We start from the raw sequence: 21,027 nt of genomic DNA, 5'->3' as shown, positions 1-21,027 counted from the left end.
GGCTTGGGGGGGCTGACGGCTACCCCCCCTCTTCCCTTCTGTTGCGTGTCTGCCTGTGCGAGGTAGGTGACAATCAAATGAGTCACTGAACAGAGAATGCACCTAACCCCTGGTGAAGAATTAACTCCAAAAAGTCAGGGCGAGGATGTCAAGCCATCAGCATAGTTCACAGGGCAGCTTTTTTTACATCTAAGGAGGCCGGGAGTTCACATTTAGCAACGTGGAAGGCGTGCAAGCAAATCAAGAGCCCTTCTGGGTATGCAGATCAGTCTGGCTTGAGTCCACAGGGAAGGTATCCGGCTTTGGGCTGCGTAAAAGGTTTCATTTGGAGATTTGGATTGGAATCCAATGAGCAATTGGGATCTTTTCAGAAGGAATCCAATGAATTCCAATGGGGGAAGGAAACCCCCTAATCTGGTTCATCCTATGTTCTGGGAAGAAACGGAATGAGTTCTGGTCACGGTTTCTGTTTTATGCACAGGGAGACCTAGTTCTCCAACATAGGGTTAGGGTTAGGGTTAGCAGCCTAAATATTGGGAAGTTGTGAGAAGAGATTATGATATATGAATAAGAATGCAACCAATTAGATCATTTAATATTTAAAAACTCTCTCGTGGTGGACCTGTTTTCGAGAACGTGAAAGGAAAATAATTTGGAGAATCACTCCACTCCATAATCCCTTAACTGCCTTCAAATTCCACTCTTTCAAAAAGTTCTTACATACAAGCTACTGGGCAAGGTTTTAGTTCAGACCTGTTCCTACCCATCGCTACACAGATCTATTTTTGCCCCTTTTAAATTTCCTCTAAAATTTAAAAAAAAGCGTCAATTTTAACGTGAGAAACAAAGCATTCTTAAGGGCTTTGATTTTTCCAGCAATCAGATGTTCTACAAGTAAATTTTAAACCATCAAGAAATTTCTCACATACGCATAACTCGGCGGTGTATTGGAGAAGAAAACAGCTTTTTATATATATTAGAGAGAGAGAAGAGGAGGGTGCAAATAAGGATGTAAACAATTATCAGGGATAGATGTCACTATTCTTGCTTGCAGCTATGAGGGTGAGGGGAAGTGCAACCGTTTAATTGACATAGTTGCTCTATTTCCCCTCTATTTTGCTGCAGAAATTCTCCACGGGTTATTATTTGCCATGGTGGCGAATATCTGTAGGTCAGCTGTAGGATGAGTCTCCGAGCTTGTGGGTTGGTTTCCAAACATTTATTATCAGGTTAGGTAACATTCAGTAAAGATTAGGGGATGTTTCTGGTTATAAGGGCTTTATGTGAACAATAGGCTTTGTGATGGGGAGGGCGTGACAGGTGAAGGTGAAGATCTTGTAATGGATCAAATGGGAGTCACATCAGGTGAGGATCTTGTGATGGGGAAGGTCACATCAGGTGAGGGTCCCATCACTGGCTTGAACTGGCTGAATCCCGCCACTTATTATGTGTATCTTTTGGCAGGCACACCATTTCCCTGCCTTACGTGTCATTTCCATTAGATTCAAGTTACGGGTGAGTCAAACAACACTTGGTTCTAGAACATACATGCTCAAAATGACCAGAATGAGAAGAGACCAAACTTGTCCCCTTTCAGAAGAACATTGTTCTTCACTCACGTAACACACACCAAATGCAAACGCTCAGGAAAAAGCACATCTCCCTCTGAAAAGCCATTCCAGAAATCTACATGATGCCAGAGAATGACTACCATGCCTCGCAAAGTAATTTAAGGCTCCTCTTATCCTTTAATGAATTCATTAATGCCATCAATCCATCCAGTCATTGAGTGGGCTGTCCGTTATGTCTCTGAATGATTAACTGTTCGGTCTTGTCTCCCTTGAAATAGCCTCCACTGGGAGCAGACAACATAAAAAAAATCTAAGGCTCAGCCGTTCTGCATTCAACCGAAGAGACATCCCATTCAGAAGCACCAGAAGTCCCTCTGATTTAGGATGTTGGCCATAACAATTATGGCCAATGGCAGAGAAGCACCCACCCCCATCCCAATGGATGTACCCAGTTTCCTTTAGAAGCCACGTTAGTCTGGGGTTTGAACCACTATTAACTGCAAGGGAGGGTATAAATTAATTCTGGCCCAAGTCCACTATGTTTCTGCATCATGCACATGATTGCAAAAATCTAGCCATTGCTGATAACACACTACAAACCAATTGCTCACCCTCAGTGGAAACAAGCTTAAACCCACAGCGTGGCCAGGGAATGTGTGAGATGGGCTCTCATATCTTGCTAAGCCATATTGTGGTTTGTTTGGCTTGGATTTATTCCATGCCATGGTATATGAACTCAGCCTTCAGGCTTGTCCAGAGATGCTATGGATCGATGTTAAAATGATGATTCTTTGTTCTCTGTTCAAATCACACCTAAAATATTCTGTGTCTAATTCTGTGGATTTCAGAGAGGACATTGACAAGCTGAAGCATGCCTAGAGGAACAGGAACAGAGTAATTGGGGAGGGAGGGGAAGATCACCCCAAAATTAGAAGGCTCAGTTGTGTTATTGAGTATGCTTAGTTTAGTAAGGGAAGGAAGTATGAGAGGGATGGAGAATGGTGAAGGGGAAGGAAGGAAGGAAGGAAGGAAGGAAGGAAGGAAGGAAGGAAGGAAGGAAGGAGAAATGTAAAGGGAGACAGAAAGGAAGGACGGAGGAAGGGAGAAAGGAAGGAAGGAAGGAAGGAAGGAAGGAAGGAAGGAAGGAAGGAAGGAAGGAGAAATGTAAAGGGAGACAGAAAGGAAGGACGGAGGAAGGAAGGAAGGAAGGAAGGAAGGAAGGAGAAATGTAAAGGGAGACAGAAAGGAAGGAGGGAGGGAGGAAGATTCTGAAGTGATAGCTAGTTGAATGTGCTACATATTTACATGATAGTCTTCAAGTATTTGAAGGATACTCATATTGAAATGGTACAGAGTCGTTCAGAGTTGTTTCAGAAGATAGGACAAGAAACAATGAGTTTACCTTACAATCCATCTCCATTGCACTGATTCCCCCACTGGGATTCCAAGCTGCCTGGCAGAGCCCTGTCTTTAGGCCCTTATGAAAAGACAGGAGGGTTGGGGCCAACCTCACATTGTGGGACAAGATGTTCCAGAGGACAAGAGCCACAGCAGAAAAGGCCATCCTCCCTGGATCTTGCTAGCTGGAATATTCAGGCTGATGGGACCCACAGCATACCTGCTCTACTGGCAGGAGTATACTGGTCAATCCCACTGGGGCAAGATGGTCCCTTGTGCTACACCGGGCAATCTTACTATAGTAAGACTGCAGGGATTAGAAAGGAATTGGATGGTGTGATCTTCCAAGATTCTTTTCAATCTGTTGGGGTGGATTCAGACAGTGAGAAGGTTGGGGACGGACATGGGCCAGTCCTGGAGTCTGGGGAAGGCTCTGACGAGGGCTCTGTGTCAGAAGCAGAGAGGGGGCCAGAGCCGTATGCCAGTTATCAGCTGCCTTCGGAGTCGTACATGAGTGGGGCAGAAGAACAGCTGAAGCCTGTTCCCAGTGTGCGCATGCACAGCGTTGCCAGACGAAGGGAACAGCTAAGGAACAAGGGTCGACTTGGGAGTAAAGCCACAGTGAATGGCCCCTGCCATTGGAAATAAAAGAGAAGCAAAAGGGGAGGGGAGTTTGCAGGAGTCAATTAGTTCATTCTTGCCAAGTATTGCAGCATCTGAAAGATATGGGCCTGGCCACTCTCCAAGCCTGATAAAGGTCGGTAATTGTGAACTCTCTTGAAAGACTGTGGGAGAGGGAAGACTTTGCTGGAGAGGAGTTCACTGTAAATTAAATATAAGGGGTTTATCGGGATGAGGACTCAGCTTCGTGCTACTGGGGAAGCCTAGGGTAGAACACAATTGTTCTGCCTATCTCATTAGGCATGTAATTTCTGTGTCCATTTCGGATTTCCCTCTCCTGTGCCAAAATGAAGGGGTGCCTTCCATGACCATCTCACGGTGGTTTTTATTTTGCACATCCCGGCAGGGGAAAAAATAAATTAATCTGACAGGTGTGGAAAGGAAGAGACAGACTCCCAAAGACTCCAATTGGCAGACTTAAAACCATGGTTGGTACAGGACTAAAATCAGTATGTACTTGGCAGCCTGAAGAGACAGGTGTAGTTGGAAGAGCTGAAAGAACCACGGCCATTAACCTCCTCAAAACTCCAGGAAGTAGAAATCAGCATTTTGGCTTCTCCCTTTTTTTTTTTTTTAATGCTTCTCTCTGATGTCAGCAAAGCAAAGAAGGCCAGAATTAAATGACAGTGTATTCCTCATGCTCTCCAAAAGTAATCATACGTGCCTCGGAAGATGGGTCCAGTGCTTTCAGTGTCAACAGGACCATTCTCTCCATTGATGGGGTCAGCAAGCAACACGGTCCCTGGGAATTCTGTTTATGTCGCCGCTTAATAATTCCACAGCTCAAAGTGGGAGCACTTTACGGACGGCAATAAAACGGTAATATTGTATACTTCATCTAATGAGGATAGACTTAATTGGGAGGGCTGCTTTATTAAGGAACCTCCCAAGAAGCCAATCGAGCCGAGCGCTTGTGAGTGACAATGACTAGGATTTAATTGGGGGGAGCGTTAACCGACACACGTCCTAGTAGGAATAACGTGGATGGCGCCCCCTGTGGTGTGAGGGAGCTTAGCTGTAATTCCGAGGGGGGCTGAGAAAAATCTAGAAGGGCTTCTCTTCAATTGCTAAGCCATTCCTTTAAATAAAAGAAATGTCAACTTTTAAGTACAATACAATAGCAGAGTTGAAAGGGACCTTGGAGGTCTTCTAGTCCAACCTCCTGCTTAGGCAGGAAACCCTACACCACTTCAGACAAATGGTTATCCAACATCTTCTTAAAGACTTCCAGTGTTGGGGCATTCACAATTTCTGGAAGCAATTTCTGTTCCACTGATTAATTATTCTAACTGTCAGGAAGTTTCTCCTCAGTTCTAAGTTGCTTTTCTCCTTAATTCGTTTCCACCCATTGCTGCTTCTTCTACCCTCAGGTGCCTTGGAGAATAGTTCATCTTCTTGAAATAAAAGCAAGCTTCTATTGATCACAGTAAGATAGAGCACAGTGGTTAAAGTGCAGTATTGCAGGCAAATTCTGCCCACAGTCTGGAGTTCAATCCTGATGGGGCTCAAGGTTGCCTCGGCCTTATATCCTTCTGAGGTCGGTAAAATGAAGGCCCAGATTGTTAGGGGCAATGTGCAACTAATGCTCTGATATTATAAACCACCCAGAGTGTGCTGTAAAGCGCTATGGGCTGGTATATAAGCCTAGATAATATTGTTATTGCTACAAGAATACATCTGGGCAGTTTTAATGTGCCCACCAAAGTGTTTTGTTGTTTTCCATTAGTGTCAGTTTACAAGGCTCTGAAAACTTAAGAGTCCTACGAATCTGCTTGTCCATTATCTTAAGACGCTTCTGTTAGTACTACACCAAGGGATCCAGTTTGTAGGAGAGTTTAGCAGGCTTCTCCGGTACTACGCATGGGGGAATATATGAGTCTGTCATTCGTAGAGGGTTGTATACAGAGGTGGTATTCAGCCAGTTCTGACCGGTTCTGGAGAACCGATAGTGGAAATTTCGAGTTGTTCGGAGAACCGGCAAATACCACCTCTGGATGTCTCCAGAGTGGGGTGGGAATGAAGATTTTGCAGTATCCTTTGGTTTGGAGAACTGTCAAATAGGCTGGTCCCACCTACCGCTTCCCAGTCTCCCAGCTGATCTTCTTTTGTTGCCCTGCACAGGAGAACTGAGCTGGAAAGCAGGTTAGTGGGGAGGGGAGGGAATGGGGATTTTGCAGTCACTTTCCCCTACCATGCCCACAAAGCCATGCCCACAAAGTCATGCCCACAGAACCAGTAGTAAAAAAAAATTTGAATCCCACCACTGGTTGCATAGCTGTTGCATTCCTACATCTACAAATTAACGTTCTGGCTAGGGGGCGTTCAATGAGAAGAGCACAAAACAGGAAGTCAGGTCAAACAATCAGAATACACACCACCGCAATGTGCACTTGGGGTTCCAGGCAGTTGTGAACAACTCTAAACCAACCTTTAAATACGTCCATCTTTGCAGTTATCCCTATCTTGTAACTACTCTGCTGATCTTTTTATTGCTAATCGAAGGCTTTAACAAGGGTCCCTTAACAAGCCAAGTAGACCGATTCACACATACAGGAAAACCATGTTGAAGTTTTCAGTGATGAGTTTGTACTTTGCAAGCATCCCCCATAGACATTTAACTAAGTTTGGGTTTTTTGCTGCACCGGGCAAATGAATTTGTATTCCATCAGTTCTGCTGTTTGATTGTTTCCAACTAAAAATACTCTTATCCCATTAAATAATATTGACTATCTAATTGCTTCTGTTTGCTGCTAGGTTCTCTTTCGCAGTGATAATCAGTTTTCTTACAGTTTCATGCTTTTATGGTTTTTATTTATTTGATTGTGGCAAAATATTTCAAGTAAATAGTAATAATAAACAAAATAGCCGGCTATTCTTTTTCTTCCCTGCCCTCTTCCTCCAGCTTTGTAAAGCACATTAAGTGGCAACCTTTTTCATAGGCTTTCATTGCAAACAGAATTAAACTATTTAATTTAAATGCGTATCCATGACTTAGGACGATTATACTGGTTTATTTTTAATCATATTAACATTGGGCTGCGGCAGTGGTGAGATTCAACTTTTTTTACTACCTGGTTTTGTGGGCGTGACTTAGTGGGCGTGGTGTGGCTTGGTCGTAAAGAGGTTTACAATAATTCATTTGAGTCTGGTTCACCTTACCCCAATCCATCAATATAAAACTTATCTTTCAAAACTGTGTTCTGAATTCTGTTCGGGGAGGGAGAAATCCGGGAGATTGGTGGTCTCTGTAGCTGCTATTTGTCGATCTAGCTTAAAGGACTGTGCCATTTCATACGGCTCATTCTGACTGGCAGCTGAGCCCTAGAGACCCCTAAGGGTGAACAGTGATAGAAAACCTTCATTACCAACAAAAGCCAAGGTCAGTTCCATGCAGGGAGTCCGGAGCCGAATTCCGGATCCTTGACATCTTTGTCAAACCACATGTAGGTTTTTTCGGATTTTGTATGCCTAGCTAGGTTTCCCCTGTTCACCGATATACACATAACGGTTATCAAAACCATGGGAGATGAACAAATACACACACACACACACACACACACGTAAGTATGTATGTATGTATGTATGTATGTATGTATGTATGTATGTATGTATGTATGTATGTATTTGTGTTACAACCCCTGGTATGCCCAAATATGGGAGGGAGCTCACTACCCCCTCTAAATAGCTTGAAATGGATCTATACTAGTCTCCCTTTATTTATTTATCAGCACAAATACAACATATATAAAACAAATATATATATAAACCTCTAAAAGTAGTCACTCACCGCGGCTCACCCCAACTAAGCTCACTCTTGCTGCTTTAAAATAATCTGTCTTGAAGTGTCGTTGACATTTTCGGCAATATTTTAGACAGGCCAACCAAGCTTAAGAAAAACTGTTTAGATTATCTCTCTCAGGAAAATGATCTGTGCAGCAGGAGCTAAGAATAACATTTGTTCAGAAAAAAAGTTATGCTCGGGCTTCCAGGGGCCCACCTGTGATGCATCTCAAAACTTCTGGTAAGCCATATGGAGACACAGAATTCTTCAGGAACTGCTAGGGAGATCAAACATGGCGAGAGAGGGGGGGAGGGAGGGAGAGACAGAGAGAAAGAGTGAAAGAGACAGAGACAGACAGACAGACAGACAGACAGACAGAGGGAAAGAGAGAGAGGCAGACAGAGAGAGAGAGAGAGAAAGAGAGACAGAGACAGAAAGAGAGAGACAGAGAAAGAGAGAGGCAGACAGAGAGAGAGAGACAGAGAGTCTAAATAAAGAGGAGCATAACATTGAAAAATGTAAAATTCTGCCTGATGGTTGATGATTGCAGACTACGGAAGGGACAGGCTATTATTATTAATTCAGTCTCCAGACTTGTGCGACCTGTTTAATTTAGTTTTTTTTAATACAACATGTTTGGTTTTATTAGATTGCAACATGTAAACCTAGCCATTGTGCCTTGTATGTAAACCATGGTTTTATCGTTTTCGCAGGACCCCGCAAAGCCAGCTAATTCGACACAGTGGGTTGAGCAAATTTAGTACTTAGAGTTGGGCCAAGAGGAACCAAAGTGACTTCATGTTAGATTCCATGCAAGGAGGGCAACACCAAAAACTAGAGAAGCAAAGTAAGATTATTTTATTGCTAGTCGGGATAAATAAGGACGTCAGAAACTCCCAAGAAAAATTGCCCAGCCTAATTTCTAGTGAGTTCATTAAGGCAGAGTCTCTCTAAATGATTTAAAATGCTTCATTTCTGATTTCTCTCCACGTGAACTCAGTGATGGTCATTTATTTATATCTGCGTTCTCCATCACTGAATCCTCACCATCACTCATGGTTCCTCATTTACCTGTTGTATGGCTAATATGAACATTCGTTAAACTCTCCCAGTACATTTTAGAGGTGCTTTAGAGGTGTTATAAACATGTAAAAGAAAGCTCTCAGATGCCACCTGGCCCATCTAACATAGGAGATACTTTTTAAGGAATTTATACTTGAGCAGGAGTTTTCTTTGCAAAGTAAGGGGAAGTCAGACGGCCAAAAAGTTTTTACAAGTTTTTGTAAGTTCTTGACGAGGATGGTCATAGTTGCAAGAATGATGAATAGAAAGACATGATAGCAATGTTCCAATATCTAAGGGGCTGCCACAAAGAAGAGGGAGTCAAGCTATTCTCCAAAGTACCTGAAGGCAGAACAAAAAGCCATGGATAGAAACTAATCAAGGAGAGAAGCAACCCACAACTAAGAAGAAATTTCTTGACAGTGAGAACAATCAGTTGTTGGAACAGCTTGCCTCCAAAAGTTGTGAATGCTCCATCACTAGAGGTTTTTAAAAAGAGACTGGTCAACTATTCATCTGATGTATAGGGTTTCCTGTTTGATCAGGGAATTGGACCATCTGTTATTCTGATATCAGCCTTGCAAAGTATCACAGACAAGAAACACACCTAGATAGAAGTCCTCTAAATGTATTGTAAATTTTCATTAACGTGTATAAAATTTCATCTCGCCCCCCCATCTTTACACTCCAAGAAACTATAGAAGGTTCCTTCTGAGATGTTTGCCATGTCCCCATTGCTTCTTCAGTCTACGTTGCCTCTTATCTGACTGTTGCCTTGTCTGTGGCTCTTCTTCCAGTCTTCCATGTCCATTCCTACATACCATTATAGATATATCAGTATAGTTGTGACCCACCAGCAGCCAGCAGATTCAGACAGTGAGAAGGTAAGGGAGGAACATGGGCCAGTCCTGGAGTCTGGGGAAGGCTCTGATGAGGGCTCTGCATTGAAGGCAGAGAGGGGACCAGGGCCGTATGCCAGTTATCAACTGCCTTCAGAGTCAGACGTCAGTGAGGCAGACAAACAGCTGGAGCCTGTTCCCAGTGTGCGCATGTGCAGAGTTGCCTGATGAAGGGAACAGCTAAAGGACAGGGGTTGACTTGGAAGTAAGGCCACAGGTGGACGGTGAGTGGCCCCTCCCAGAGGAAATTAAAGAGGAGCAAAAGGGGAGTGGAGTTTGCAGGAGACAATTCGTTCGCTTAATTGGCTCTTGACTCTCCGAGACTCCTTGCCACGTTTTGAAGACAAGCTTTGCAGATATCGGCCTGTCAACTGTCCAAGCCAGTTAAGGTCTGTGACTGTAAATCCTCCTTTGAAAGACTTTGCTGGATGTGAATGAGCAGAATTCACAGGAAATTAATAAAAGGGTTTTTTTTGTCGGGACAAGGAGTTTTCTGTGTGCTCTTGGGAAGCCTCGGTCGGAACAAGAGCAGTTGAACTAGGAATAGGGAAGCCCAGGTACAATCTCTACTTCAGTGGTTGACTTTGCTCAGTTCATTCTTCCTAGTTGACACTTCGTGTTTGTTACTGTGAGAACAAAATGAAAAGTATTCCCATGTAAGCTATCTTGAGTTTCTAAGTCTAAGATGAGACAACTCTGGGGGAATCGGAAGAAGAATGCCTGAAATTTGGGAGATTCAGTTTTGTTGATGAAAGAAATGTTTGCAAACATTTCCCCCCCAAAATTTCCCCCCACCTTCCCTACCCTGCTATAAAAACCCCAGCTTAACAGAGAAGCAATTTGCTAAGGATGGATTTAATTTTGGGAAAGAATTACAGGCAGGACTGCTAATTTTTTTTTAATATCTCCTCTCTTACTGGAAAGGGAAGAGAAGAAAAAATATGATGGGTTTTTCGTGTTTTTTTTTTAATAAACTGAAGACCCTGTCTCTTATAATTCAAGTAGTGCTGTCTCCATTCGTCTTCAGATTATCCCAAACCAAGGCATTCGGTATGCTGCTCACTTCTATTTCCCTAGCCAAGCCAGTGAAGTCAAAATATTGTGATATTAATGTTCGGTTAAATCATTTTTACATAATTAAATAGGCCAGCCTCTTTCAGCTCCAGAGACACGAGTACACTTCTGCCAACCCCCGGATGGAATATGTTGATCCACCAGGATTTCTGAAATGGCTGCACTGAAAAAATCATTCAACCTTAAATATAAAAGAAAACCCCAGCTGTACGAGGGGAGACTGTCAGGGGAAACCAAAACACAGCTGGGTAGTAAAAGTATCCTGGCTCGTCATGTTCAAGCACGACCCGTGAAGATTTAACTTTTCCTGTTCAACTTTCGGGCGATTTAAGAGTTCCTTTGTATGGAAGAAGAGAAGGAAAAGCTTGGGCCATAAGATGAAGTCCAGCTACAATTCCCCAGTTTTGAATTAGCGGTTATGTTGGATGAGGCCGCTGGGAAGGATTTGAAAACACCATGCCAAGGTTTTCCCCATTTGTTCCCTTCAAATCCATAGAACATAGAATGACAAGGTTGGAAGGGACCTTGGAGGTCTTTTAGCCCAACCCTTGCTCAAGGGGGAGACCCTAGATCATTCTGGACAAATGTCTGTTTCTTCTTCTTCTTCTTCTTCTTCTTCTTCTTCTTCTTCTTCTTCTTCTTCTTCTTCTTCTTCTTCTTCTTCTTCTTCTTCTCCTTCTCCTTCTCCTCCTCCTCCTCCTCCTCCTCCTCCTCCTCTAATTTTTTAAATTTTATTTTAATACAAACAATCCATCTTCCATCAAACAACATGTCATCTGGGTACAAATATCTTGTGCAACAACAATTAAAATGTACAACCATATTCATTATCTACTCATGGCTTAATACTGATGTACTTAACATATCTGATACTAGAACAATCCTCTTCTTTAAAAAAATGTAATTCTAGTAATATGTTTTCTATATTTCATTAATCTACTTTCATTTCTAACTTTCATTTTTATTCTCTAACCATCGGTAGAATAGTTCCCATAGGCTATAATATTTCGATTGCTCCTTCTCTTTAATTGCAAGTGTTAACCTATTCATTTCTGCACATTCTAATATTTTCCTAATCGCATTCTCATCCGTAGGAATCTCTTCACATTTCTAGTGTTGTGCAAATACAATCCTGGCTACTGTTATTACATGGGTAATCAAATGTCCACTCTCTTCTTAAAAGCCTCCAATGATGGAGCATCTACCAATTCTGGAGGCAACCTCTTGCATTGATTAACAGTTCTCATTGTTGGGAAATTTCTCCTTAATTCTAGGTTGAATTGATAAGCTTCCACCTATTACTTATTTCTTGCCCTCAGGTGTTTTAGAGAATAGGTCAACCCCCTCTTCTCCAAAATCTTGCAAAGCCTATATATATGAGCAAATATGCTTCCAAGTTACCCTTGGAGTAGAATAGGTGTGGAGTTCTTTATATTTTCACATTTGAAGGGTGGCACTTTCTTTCTATAAATACCTAGTTCCACATACCCAAGAAGTTAAAGCAGTTTTAAAAATAAGTTAAGCTGTATCGCCTTCTTGTCAACCACACTGCTAATTTAACCATATGCAGGGCTTGCTATAATGAACTGCTAGGTGGGATGTGAAGCGAGTATCTACAATAGTGACTGCAGCCACATTCAGTGCTCATTAAGTTGTGAGATGACAGGGCTACCCAAATATAATCTGAACGGACTAGAAATAAATGCATTAATCGGCGCTTAACAAAAGGAAAGGAAATAGAAGCAGGTTGATCCATTGTGTCCTAGATTTCACAGCTTGCTGCCTCGGTTCAGAAGACATTTAGATCTCAGTTTCTGTTGGAGAGAAACTGTCCCATTTGGGAGGAGGGATCAAGTGAGGAATTAGTCTGGATTCATTATGTAAACACACAAGAGGGCAAGGTCTGACCCCTTCTCTCCTGCCAATATCTATCAGCCTTATCTAAAGGTAAAGGTTCCCCACGCTTGCGTGCTAGTCGTTCCTGACTCTAGGGGGTGGTGCTCATCTCTGTTTCTAAGCCAAAGAGCCAGCACTGTCCAAAGACATCTCCATGGTCATGTGGCCAGCATGACTGAATGCCGAAGGCACACAGAGTGCTGTTACCTTTCTACAAAAGTGGTCCCTATTTTTCTACTTGCATTTTTATGTGCTTTCAAACTGCTAGGTTGGCTGAAGCTGGGACAAGTAACCGGAGCTCACCCCGTTACACGGCGCTAGGGATTCAAACTGCTGAACTGCCAAACTTCTGATCGAGAAGCTCAGCATCTTAGCCACTGAGCCACCAGGTCCCCTTAGCCTTATCTAGTCTTTCCCAAACCAAAGCTGCCAGCTTGGGGAGATTCCTGTAGAATTGTGATAGAACAATAAAGTGGCTAGTTTTGAATTCTACACTATGTCTTGCTATGAGTTGTGGTGGCACAGTGGTTAGAATGCAGTATTGCAGGCTAACTCACTGTTCAGGAGTTCGATTCTCACCAGCTCAAGGTCGACTCATCCTTCCATCCTTCCGAGGTCAGTAAAACGAAGACCCAGTTCATTGGGGGCGATAGGCTGACTCTGTAAACCACTTAGAGAGGGCTGTCAAGCACTGTGAAGCGGTATGCAAGTCCAAGCGCTATTGCTGTGTAAATCCCTGTGCAGCTCAGAAGGATCACCATCTCCCTATGTTCATTCAGGTCAGGACCCTTGTCTGCTCTGCAGCAAGGGGAGTGGGGGAAACCTCAGAGTAGAAGCACTGTCACTGAGGAATTCCTTTCCCATCCAGTTACAACTGGCATCAGGTCTGGTAAACTTTCAGCACCAGCAAACAACTGATTTGTTCACCCAGGCATTTAATTGAAGCTATGCTGCTGTGTCTCTTCTTATTGTTGCTGTTGTCCTGGGCTTAAGACATTATCATTGTGTGCTTTTAAGGGGCCAGGATTTCACTGCGCTTTTAAAAAATACTTTCTTGCATCCACTTTACGATCTTTAGTGTTATGATACAAAACAGGTCCTGTCTTTCAGGAAGACAGAAGGTGGGATATACTGTTCAGGTGGCCTGTTCATCCTTATTATAAGGAAAGGATTTATATTGAAGCTATTAGGCTTCTTGCCCATCTGGTCTTCTTCAGATTGTTGTATCAGTTGGCATCACAGGACAATAATGCAACAGAGCTGGACGGTCACATACAGAAGTCCCTGGACATTGTGAAGAATTCTTCACTTCTCGGTCTTTTAGTTAAGATTAAATATTTGTATGAAAATACAGGTCGTCCTCAACTTAGGACAGACCCCTCCCCAAAGGATACAAGCCAGATTTGAAGTTCCAACAGTCACTACCATCAACATCCCCAGAAGTCACATGGTTGCATTTTGGGTGCTTATGCAACCAGCCTGCATTAATAGCTGTTTGCAATGTCTCACAGTGATATGACTATGATTTACAATGGTGTTTGGTTTTGTTTTTTTGTTTTTTGTTTTTTTTTTGTTTTTTTTGCTGTAAACCTGCACTTTTTGTTGGAAACAAAAAAGGAGGAGGAGGAGGAGGAGGAGGAGGAGGAGGAGGAGGAGGAGGAGGAAGAGGAGGAGGAGGAGGAGGAGAGGAGGAGGAGGAGAAGAGGAGGAGGAGGAGGAGGAGGAGAAGAAGAAAAAGAAAAGAAGAAGAAGAAGAAGAAGAAGAAGAAGAAGAAGAAGAAGAAGAAGAAGAAGAAGAAGAAGAAGAAGAAGAAGAAGAAGAAGAAGAAGAAGAAGAAGGAGAAGAAGAAGAAGAAGCAGCTCCTCTGTGAAATGTCAGTATAGCTAGTGGACACCATGTATGCATGTGTTTAAAAAGCTTCTTGATAAAAGCTGAAAAGTTTTTTTTCCTGGCCTGACTTTGTCCAGCATATTTAGGGCAGCAGCCACCAAGGTGCAGAGCCAAATGTTGTGCCTACAGAGTCTATAACATTCCCATTCTAATAACACCCCTTCATATAAGTGCCTAACCCACACATTTTCTAAGAAGCACTAAAGCAGCCCTGCAATTCCACACAGCTATAGAAGGTGTCCGCCTCAATGTGTCTCTTTGGCATTCATCCGGCCATATCGATAAAACCTTATACATCTTGGCAAATCTTTAATTACACCTTAGGAATGTAATGATATTGTCACGGCAATATAGTCATAAACATCATCTTCCAAATGACCTAACATAGGTCATTATTGACTAGGGGACCTGGGCTGCTGGGGTTAAAGTAGCATAATGTTGGGAGAGATGGAGCTGCTTGCCACCATCATCCCCATCTCTCCCCTGCCTTGTTGTCCTCCTCCTCCTATCTGTAGTGCAATCAGTTTTGGAAATGGATTTTAATGTTTACTGTTAGTCATTTCTTGCAAGTACTATTATATGCCGTAGCTAACCTCTAGAGCAGTGTTTCTCAAACTTGGCGACTTTAAGTCCTGTGGACTTCAACTCCCAGAATTCCCCAGCCAGCTATGCTGGCTGGGGGATTCTGGGAGTTGAAGTCCACAGGACTTAAAGTCGCCAAGTTTGAGAAACACTGCTCTAGAGTATGAAGAGGTTTGATCTGGAGTAGATTTCTACCGATGGTGAGCATGGCTAAGATCTGACAATGGATTCATCTCCATATCACAAAGATGAAGGGATCAACCCAGTGGTGAAATTATTTTTTTAAAAAAAAATCTAATTGTAGGAAGTTAAAACCCATCCCTCTCCCCAAAAAATGAAATATCCTAGGAAATATTGAAAAGGCACAATATTACTCTGGATGTGAAAAGGGTGAAACATTTTATAAAGACAGAATAGCTCCCTGCAGCTTCCTGCTATCCCCCTTTGTCAATGGGCCATTAAGATGTCCAAGCCAGTCCCTTTTCATAATAAAGAGTTCTCCCCTTCAGCTCCAGGGGGATGGGATTAAGGCATGATACTATTGGCCCTTTACCCAACTCGCCACATGGCATCTGAGAACTCAACCAAACCTGGATTCAAAATGCAACCTAGAGAGTTGCCCCTGCATGCCCCCATGGGAGTGTGACAACCAATCAGAAGACAAGCTCAAGATCAAAGGCCAGAGAGGGCATAAAACCAGGGACTCAGCATCTCAGCCTTCTCTTCTTCTCCACCAACATTGAAGCATGTGATCCCCTTTTCTGTTCAGGACTCAAGCCATGTGGTCCTGTCCACCATTAAAACCATCTTTTTATTTTACGTATTGTATTGTAAAATTTGATAGCACAATTTATTGCTGAAGTTCAACAGCTGACTGTCATAGGAAACTGAAATAGAGTCAGGCCAGTTCCCCTAATAATTACTGATAACTGTTACTCTTAAGTAGTCCCATCAGAATCCAATCACTTATTTACAGATGTATTTTAAATGCAAATGGCTCCAGTAGATGAATTCATCCCTTCACTTCGGGTTAATTAAATCTTTTCACTTCCTCTCCAGGACCTAGCAAGGTAGGAAGTGACAGAATTAACAAGAGCAGTCTCTTAGGGGGTTAGATGTTGCCTTGATTGCCTCAGGAATATTTTACATCCAAGGAAGAAACCCTTTCTGCTCTATGAGGAAAAGCATGGTGGAAGTTTAGATAGAATTCTTTATTGGCCAAGTGTGATTGGGCACACAAGGAATTTGTCTTTGGTGCAGATGCTCTCAGTGCACATAAGGAGAATAAAAACACATTCATCAAGAATAAAAGATACAACACTTAGTAACACTCAAGTTTACTAATAAGCTATCAAATCATACTAGGAAACAAAAACAACATAAATTGTAATTGTAAAGATATAAGCAACATGGTTATAGTCATAAGTGGAAAGAGGTAGGCACTAGGAAGAATGATAAGAATAATAGTAATATAGTCTTAGGGAGACTGTATAGGCTCAGTGGCTAAGACTCTGAACTTGTTGAGAACTACTTGTATATCAAAAAATATTGCAGAATGAGAGAGAGAGAGAGAGGGAGGGAGGGAGAGAGAAAGAGGGGGGAGAGGGAGGGAGAGAGGGAGAGAAAGAGGGAGTGAGAAACAGAGAGAGGGAGGGAGAGAGGGAGGGAGGAAGAGGGAGAGAGGGAGAGGAGAAGAGGGGTGAAAGGAAGGGAGAAGGAGAGAGGGAGGGACAGGGAGGGAGAGAGAAAGGTAGAGGGAGACAGAGTGAGAGGGAGACAGAGGGACAGGAAGAGAGATTTGTATCGCATCTTGACAATTTTTACAGATAAACCAAGGCGGCAAACATAACAACATACTTCTTCCTCCACAACAACAGCCCTGTGAGGCAGGTTAGGCTGAGAGGGAGTGACTGGCCCATAGTCACCCGGCCTAAGCCAGAACTAGAATTCATGGTTTCCAAAAATCAAAAATTAGCAGTTTTGGCACTGTATGCCATAAATAATCATGCATTGCACGGATGTTATTCCATTATGCAATTGTAATTTGAAGAAAAGGGAGAAAAAAACAATGGTAAAAGACAAGCAGCAAAAAAAAATATTGGCATTGGGAGTTAATGAAAAGCTCACATTTTTCTAACTACTGTTTAACTAATTAAAATTGAATTAAACGAATATGGCATTAACTATGTCAACTGTTTTGCATTAAAAAGTTGTTAAATATATCATGCTGTTTATAGGCAGATTTTTTTTTGCAACAGCTAATTGTGAGAAATAGACATGTAGTATCTAATTGCATAACTGGGTAGTGTATAAAATTCACAATTAGGTGCCTTATATTGTAGCAAATATGTTTCAAATACATTGTGGGCTGTTGGGGTTTTTTTTTTTGATTGTAGGATTTTTGAGGAAGTCTAATAAAATCAAAGCATATTTTAATAATCTAATTATTGGGTTTTTTTTGAAGTCTACTTATAAGATAATTAGTTTTATTTTTTATTTTTCTGGGGTGGGAGGCAAGAATGGAGTATCAAAAAGTATGTTTTTGATTTATAAAAGTATCTTTACTTTTTTTTAGCATCTCTCTATCTACACACACACACACACACACACATACACACACACATAAAAACACACATGTATATACATACAGACAGTATATACATATACACTGTACATACATATAGTGTATTTTTGTATGTATGTATGTGTATACACACATACACAAAACATACACACGGATACCAGTGGTGGATTCAAAATTTTTTACTGCCGTTTATGTGGATGTGGCTTGGTGGGTGTGGCATATCTTGGTGGGCGTGGCAGGGGAAAGATACTGTAAAATCTCCATTCCTTCCCCACTCCAGGGGAAGGATACTGCAAAATCCCCATTTCCTCCCGATCAGCTGGGACTTGAGAGGCAGAGAATACATGGGGGCGGGGGCAGCCATAGGTGGTATTTACCGGTTCTCCAAACGACTCAAAATTTCCACTACCGCTTCTCCAGAACTGGTCAGAACCTGCTGAATACCACCTGTGACATATACCTTCAAATCAGTGTTGTCTCCTGACCTGTATCACTTTTTGCAGTTTTCTTGGCAACGTTTTTTCAGAAGTGATTTGCCATTGCCTCCTTCTTAGGTTTCCACCTGGGGGGAGGGGGGGAGGGACAAGAATTCATGGTCTCCCAGTTTCTGGACTGGTGCCTTAACCACTACACCAAATTGGCTCTCTAAAATACAATTTAACTTCCCTCTGTGGATTTATATGATTACGTATACACATATGCAGAAGCTCTTGATGGAGCATTCTAATTTAAGAGCTCCATCAATGCTAATAGTTTTTATCTGCTTGCCCATTACATGTCTACTTCATTCTGGGGATATCAAGTTGGCTCTTCAGTCTAACCTAAATGAAAAACAGCATTAATAGCCCTAGGCCTAGAGAGTCAGCATATTGCCCCCAACAATTTGGGTCCCTATTTTACTGACCTTGGAAGGATGGACAGCCAAGTAACTTTTGATCTATTTGGCATTGAACTGCTGGCAGTCAGCAGAATTAGCCTACACCACTGCATTCTGACCACTATGCCACCCCAGTGCCACAGTAAGACAGTATTGCTGCAGAAATTAGGAAATTAAGGCCCTGATATAGCTTTATCGTTTTATAGTTATGCCTGGGTATAACTTGATATCAAGACTGTTGAAGATTCAGTGTATAAATGTGTGTGTATGTGTATGTGTGTGTAGGTGTATATATATTGAACAAAATACTTAAACAAAATGGTGCAGTTGAGATCTGCATATGTGGGACTAATTGGGGTAGATTGTAAGGGTGACACCAAAATATAATTTTACGTCATTTTAATCTATTTTACATATTCACATATTAAATTATATTGTATCTTATCCTACTATTGTATTTTACCCTATTCTTATTTTAAATTGTTTGTCTAGGATTTCATTGGTGATATGTGCTTGAACCTTGTGCTTTGATGTGGCCTATGGGCTAATCAATAAAGCTATAATCTATATCTATATGCACTGTTAAGTATACCAACTCTCACCTAAAAAACACCTATAAAATCCTAAAATCCCATACACCTCAAGACAGCTCACCAGACATTCACTTTTCCCTCAGAAAAACCACCGAAATGCCACCATTGCAACATTTCTAGTATCAGCAAGCTAGTTTAAAAGAGATTAACTCCACAGAAGGCACAAAGTGGACACCGATATTGAAAACATCAATTGCCATTTAAATAAAGAACAATCAATCAACAAGAGGGAAAAAGTTGAAAAGATGCTTCTGACCATATTATCCAAACCCTGGAATTTTACATGAAACCGGAACCTTCTAATTTAGCTTTGAGCTTTACATGCTTTTTAAACCACTCAAAAAGCAAATGAATTAAGTTGTTGAGCTCTTCAAAAGAAAATTTTAATGAACTTAGTACTCAGTACCAAAATTTTATTTGGCCCAAATGACCATCCTAATGAAAACTCGGAGACTTTGAAATCTCTTCCTAGCGGTAAACAAATTGAAAATGCATGCATGGGAGACATCTGAACAAATAATGCTGCAATTATATGGATTATTAATAGCTATTCTAGGTAATGATTATGATTATAATACATGAGAGAAAGGACCAGTATGACTTCTCGGGTCATCCGGGACCAGTAAGAAATTATAGAAAAACCAGCATAACATCATGGCATATTACTAACATACCTGTGTTAGGTAGCAGGTGTGAAATTTTCCCAGCAGAATAGTAGAGATATCTGAAGGATAGGTCAACCCATGTCAAGATGAACAGCAGATCCTGAAGTCTTGGATTAAAATCTTGAATGAAGCCAAGATAAAGGACAGAAGTTAGCAAAGTACAAAACTCAGCTAGGAATAGCCCAAGAATGTTTAAAACTGATTTCAAATTGCCTACACACTCACTTGGAGAAAGTCACAGTTTGCCCTCCCAGGGCCTGGCCTAAGACTCAGCTGTGGCTAATCCTTATGATTTCTTAAAGCTGTACTCGCAGGGTGAAGTGTTTTTCTTTACTACAAAGGTCTCCAACCTTGACAAGTTTATGACCTGTGGACTTTAAGACTTGTGGACTTCAACTCCCAGAACTCTATACTTCCTTACTGGTCCCTGAAAACCTGAGAAGTCTTACTGGTCCTTTCTGGGGAATTCTGGGAGTTGAAGTCTACAAGTCTTGAAGTTGCCATGGTACGAGACCCCTGCTTTAGTAGTCCTTTGCTTCTGAGGAGACTTTCTAAGAGCAGTTACTCTGAGGCTGGAACCTTGTGCAGCTTCTGCCATTTCTATTATAGTGCTTCTTTCTAGCTATGTTGCCATTGTGGCTGGTTATATATTTGTTCTACTGTAAATCTTTTTGTTTTCATCACAATAAAAAATAGGATGCTTATCAGTCTGTTGTTCTACAGGCCTTAAGACAAACGTTGGACCATTGTGTCTTTCTCTACTATAAACAGAAATCTTGGAAGCAGACAGGTGACCGAAATTATTATGCAATCTTTCCCTTCCAATAGTATGTTTGATAGTCTCAAATCTGTGTTGGATGGACCAGCTCTAGGGGCTCAGTCCGGGGTGCCTAGCAGTCTTTCCTTCAATTTTGTCCAAGAGGCAGTTTAGGAGGAAAGGTAGTGACTGACCCAAAGTCACCCAGCAATTTTCCTTAGCAAGGCTGGACTTGAACTGACCATCCCTATCTTTGAGCCCAACAGCTTTCTCAACATCCCCAGTGACTCTCATTGGGTATGAGATGCATGCAAACAAACAAACGAAAAAGAGTTCCTCCCACAAAAGAAACTGGCATTTATGCTATCCACAGTTTCTATGCCCTGGCATACCTTCATAGAATTCATCATAGAATAGCAGAGTTGGAAGGGACCTTGGAGGTCTTCTAGTCCAACCCCCTGCTTAGGCAGGAAATGCTACACCACTTCAGACAAATGGCTATCCAACATCATCTTAAAGACTTCCAGTGTTGGGGCATTCACAACTTCTGGAGGCAAGTTGTTCCCTTGATTAATTGTTCTAACTGTCAGGAAATTTCTCCTCAGTTCTCAATTGCTTCTCTCCTTGATTAGTTTCCACCCATTGCTTCTTGTTTTACCCTCAGGTGCTTTGGAGAATAGCTTGACTTCCTCTTCTTTGTGGCAACCCTTGAGATA

The 21,027-nt window shown here is 41.9% G+C and overlaps 1 long non-coding RNA gene across 1 annotated transcript in view; it reads right to left on the bottom strand.

The window, feature by feature from the left end:
• The window catches only part of LOC309397330, a 318,671-nt gene extending 298,920 nt beyond the window's left edge, over positions 1 to 19,751 (bottom strand). Inside the window, exon 1 of the long non-coding RNA XR_014176233.1 lies at positions 19,564 to 19,751. This is a non-coding gene — a long non-coding RNA (uncharacterized lncRNA). The remainder of the gene's footprint in view (positions 1 to 19,563) is intronic.
• Positions 19,752 to 21,027: the final 1,276 nt, after the last annotated feature.

Source organism: Natrix helvetica (genome assembly GCF_964273705.1).
Source record: "Natrix helvetica genome assembly, chromosome: 10".
NCBI classification, from domain to species: domain Eukaryota; kingdom Metazoa; phylum Chordata; class Lepidosauria; order Squamata; family Natricidae; genus Natrix; species Natrix helvetica.
This window is presented reverse-complemented; position numbering and strand designations above follow the sequence as displayed.